Consider the following 5040-nt stretch of genomic DNA (forward strand, 5'->3'; position numbering starts at 1 on the left):
AGTCAATCTTCCACTTGAGACATAGTAAACTTGCAAGAGAATAATCTGCAAACCCAAGCTTGTGACTGTTGAAATGGGGGGAAGCACTGTAGGTTGACTTATGCTGTAAAATACACTTTCCTCAATTTGTTTTATCTTTTCTTGATTGCAGGGTGATAACTTCTAGAAGATACTGCTGAAATAATGCTGGATCATCTGTGCTGATGGCAGACGTGAGTGGTGCCTCTACCAATACGTAAGGTAAATATTATATTACTGTAATAGCTGGAAGGAAGATTTCTGGTGGTTCTGTGCTTATGGATTTGAAGGGACATTCTTGGTGGCTGAATTATATTTTCAATTTCCTGTTTAAATTCTGGAGGCATAGGTTTCAGTAGGCTTTTTAAGCCTATGAAGTTAGGAATGACAGCGAGAGATCACTTATCTGCAGAAATTGGTAAAATTTGGGTATTGCTGAACATAACATAGGATTACAAATGTACCTTAAAGTGTGCTGCAGAGAGTACTTTGTCTAGGAGTCCTAGAATTATAGAATGTTTTGAGTTGAAAGGCATCTTAAAAGATGATTTAGTTCCAACTCCTGCCATGGGAAGAGACACCTTCCACCCAAGAAGGTTGTTCAGAGTCCCATCTAGCCTGGCCTTGGACACTTCCGGAGATGGGGCATCCACAGCTTCTCTGGGCAGCCTGTTCAGTGCCTCACCACCCTCATGAGGAAGAAGAACCTTCGTGAGACCAGACCATAAAAAAAGTGAATTGGAATAATAAACATTAGTACAGACGTTTAATCGGTCTTGCTAAATGTGCGGAATGCACAATCTAATTATTATACTGAATATAATCTTTAATAAGGAATTAATCTTTGCAGAAGTCCTTAAGTCAAATTGCATAGGCATCTCCAGAATGGTTTAAAACTTTGTAGGTCAGCTGCATTTCCTGATTTTGAAGCCTGTCCTATTGAACTTATTTTTCAAGTAGATGTCTTCAGACTTTATGTGCAGGAGTGCTGTTTTTTTCATAACTCAGCAAGAGAAGTGGTAGTGGCTGTCATGCCAATACAGCTTTTCAGAAAACTTTTCTACTAAATAATTGTTATTAAAGAAAAAGAGCAAAATCTGTGAAATCTAGTATAGAGTGAAGGATAAGGACAAACTCTTTCCCAAGGAGAGTATTTATGTAAGAAGTACGTGTACTTTGAATGTATTTTTTGAATTAGTTTTCAAAGTAAATGGAAGAACCATGTTTTGCTCTTAACTTCAAATACTGCTTTTGGAAACCGACTTTGAAATGGTAACAAGAAAAAGCTGTAGTTGGTACAGTGTTGCTCATCTGCCAGTCACTGATTTCGGGGGGGTTACATTTTGTGTGAAGGATGGGTTCTGTTGCATACTGCGTAACGTTTGTAATCTCAGCTGGTTTACAGTTTGTTCTCTTTCAAGTCACAGCAACGTCAACTAAGTATCTGTGCAATGCTTTTGTCAGAATATACCAGTAGTATTTTGTAAACGCTCCTGATAAATTGATACTATTATTTTGATAAGAAAAAATAGGCTTTTCTTTCAGAGTATTGGATTATATGTCACATCAGATATAAAAACATCCGCGGCTATTTTCTGTTCTGAGGTGAAGCATATGGTTAAATAAAAGCTGCTACATGACCAACTTTGTATTTTTCTGTGACTTCATAAAATTTCAGCCAACAAAAAAAAAGTGGTACTTTCCTTATCTTCACATTTTTCTTAAGCATAACTGTTAAAACATTTAAATCACAAATCCAGCTGGAAAGGACACCATTTGAACTCTGGGTATCTTTTTAAAGGTTAAAAAGCCTAACATTTTTCCAGTCAAAAATCACTTTTCAGTCGAAAATCACTAATCTCAGTCGTACGGTACCAGGTGCATTAGGGAAATAAGTCTAAATGTAAGCTCTTTCTTGCTCCCCCACCAACCTGCAAAAAAATAGCAGGAATCAGTTTTTAAGTTTACAGTTTTAAGCTGATCCAGATGGTGAATCCCCTAGTAAAGTGGTGGAATGCTGTCTTTAATGTGCAGCATCCTAAGTGATCTTAAAAGGTTTGCTAGATCATCACATAGGTTGTATCAAAGTGTTACCAACTTTTTTATATTTATGTGCCATGTTAGCTTCAATTCTCTGTATTAGCTGGGATGCCAAAGGTTAATTAATTACTTGAAGCAAGTGAAAAAGTTTTTCTCTTTTGGAAGAATGGAGTGCTTTTTTTCTCAGTTTACTGGGTATGGTTGATCACTTGGTGGTAGTGGGCCATGTTGCAATTAGGAAAGATGAAAGCACACTTTCTCTGCCTGTTCTGCAGCTCATAAACATTTCCAAATTACTTAATGGTCATGGTGACAATGTTAGTTAGGGAGCAGTAAATGGAATTTATCTGATTCCATGGCAGGAAAGTTAGTACTAACTTTGTAAAAAATACGGATGTAGTTGTACTAATTCAGCAAGCTGTACACCTTCTCTTGATCACAACTTTTATATAATCTATAGCACACCATTATTTAGAGATCAGCACCACTGTGTATACCATTTTATTACAGGACTCCTTAGTACCATCCTGAGGTGGTCAAGAGCTATCAGGATTTTTTGGTAGACAAGAGCTTAAAGCAGGATGTGCAAAGGAATTAGAGGCTTTACTTAGTGCTTGCTCTGCAGACAGCGTTGTACAGGAAGTGGGCACTAATACAAGTAGTCCTCAAATAATTGTGGTTATTTTAGTTAGCTATTGATATATTTTCATACTGTTGGGACAAATTGAATATAATCAAATGTATACATAGTGTGTACAAAAATCAGCTGGAAGATGATTTAGCTTTTTTGTCCATCTCTTGGTTTCTGAGAGTGTACTAACTTGAATTTCTTTTTTTTCAGTTCTGGTGACTAGAAGGCAGCAGTGAAGCAGTGGATATGCATTGCAAAATCAAAGGATAACAAAGTGCAACTGTTAAAGCTTGGCTTTTGAGTGGGCTGTTAACGCAGTATTTGTTTTAGAGGCTTGTGTTATCATTCAGGAATTGCCTTTGAAAGTAGCGCTGCTAATCTCTTGGATATGAAAAGAACTCTCAGGTGGAAGTCAGTTGCTGTTTGCCACAGCTAATACCTTCCAAGAGTCCAGAGCAGCCCTTTTACAAGTCAGTATACATGCATCAGTAGATTGTGCAGCAAATACTCCAGGTTGCCCTTTACATGGGGTACTTTCTCTTAATGCTGAAAAAAAAAGCAAGTTATATAAAAGTGAGTTTTAATCCTCTAAAATACAGAGGACTAAATTGTTACAAATTCTTCTTCACCAAGAAACTATGAAAAGTTTTACTGTATTCTTGCATTAACAGCTTTATAATTGTCCAGGCCTTCTGGATGAGAGGAAGTGTTGAGATACTGAGATGATACTAGTGATAAATCCCCAGAGTAATCAGTGGTGTTGTATGTACTGGGTTCTTGGAAAACTCCAGACAGTGTTGCATCTCTTGGTTTTGATGCATTTTTATCTTACATAAATATTGATGCACCAATGTATGAGAGAGGAATCCTCAGGCACCAGTATTTAATACAGAAAATAAAACTTCAGACTGAATGAAATACCTGAACAGTCGTGGCTGATAAAGTTTATATTGACTTCTTCCATGGTAGGCAAACTGATCTCATTTAAACAACTAGCACTGCTTTATGATGAGTAGCTGAAGAAGAAAAAGCTGCATACCTAATCTAGGGATTTAAAACTGCCTTTGGGGTTCAGGATAACAATACCACTTTAAACTTCAGTTACGGACTGCAGATTCTAGGAGTAAATCTGCCTGTATGTAGTACATGGGTAGAATTGCAGTATTGCGCAGGGCTAATAAACTTACTGTTGAACAAAAGCATTATGGGTGTTGGGTTTTCTTTAACTAAAATAAAATATCTGTTGCTCAGCAACACTTACAGGGTGGAAAAGATTGCTAGTGTTACATATTGATGGAGGTTTATTGTTACAGAGTGGTCTCGGTGTGTCTTTTGCAAGAAAGAATAATGTGCTGTAATAATAAGAGACTCCTTCAGCAGTAGCTTACAGCGTGGGTGCTGCTCTTTAGGATAAAACAGATAGTCCTAACTAAAATCTAATGCCACCATGTGAGCTAGCACATGAAAAACAAATTACCTGCCTAAAATGCTAAATAATGAGAATTTACCAATGTAAATTAGGTCATGCACTGACTCAGACTTTATCGTTGAAGTCACTAGTTAAAGGCATCAGTAGATTCTGCAGCAGAAAAATATTCCAGTGTTGTCCTTTGTAATGGCTGTTGATATAAAGGTGAGGAGAATCACTCCAGAATGTTTTCTGAACATCCTGAGTAGTATTAACTTGCTCATGTTACCATGCTGTTAGTGATGGTTGTGCCATCAATCCTTTGATTATTTGGTATAGACCACCTGCTACCTCCCTTTAAATTAAGTATACAGTCATCACTGGTGTAAATCAAGCTGCAAATAAAGTAAGTGTATTTGTAACTGAGGGTGGAGTTTGACTCTGCAAGAGATGATCGACAATTCATTTGATTTGTCCCTGTCAACAAATAACCAAAGTTGAAGTCTGTGCCAAAGACCAGACCAGAAGCGGTTCCTCTCATGGTGGCTATACCTTCATAGCCTGGGTTTGCCACAATTAATTTTAGTGTTGGGTGGGTGAGTGAGCTGGAACATTCATGGGTTGTTTCTGAAAGATGTAACGCTGGCTTTGAGAGGTGGCTAATCAAAAATACCTTAAATTTTGGGGCTTTCTGAATATGCATATGTCTCCAGTCTTCCAAGACGTTGCTAAGTGTTCAAGATGGGGGAAAAGTTTTCATTTAGTTGTAGTTGCAACCAGTAACATCTACGTGTTTCACAGCTGCGTGTGAAATAATCATGAAACTAAACCTGCCTTTCTACACAAAACAAGGTTTGCTTTAGAGGAGGGACTGGGTGAAGTGGTCCATGTGTTCAGGTTTGTAACACTTGAGTTTAATGAAGCAGGTGTGTAATTTTACCTG

General features: G+C 37.6%; 1 long non-coding RNA gene across 1 annotated transcript; it reads left to right on the forward strand.

Moving 5' to 3' along the window:
* LOC135580700 (uncharacterized) lies at positions 1-3888 on the forward strand. The gene is made up of 2 exons (XR_010475635.1): positions 1-240; positions 2900-3888. It is a non-coding gene; the product is annotated as an uncharacterized LOC135580700 (long non-coding RNA).
* Positions 3889-5040: the final 1152 nt, after the last annotated feature.

The sequence above is a fragment of the Columba livia genome, chromosome 12, assembly GCF_036013475.1.
Source record: "Columba livia isolate bColLiv1 breed racing homer chromosome 12, bColLiv1.pat.W.v2, whole genome shotgun sequence".
In the NCBI taxonomy this organism is placed as follows: domain Eukaryota; kingdom Metazoa; phylum Chordata; class Aves; order Columbiformes; family Columbidae; genus Columba; species Columba livia.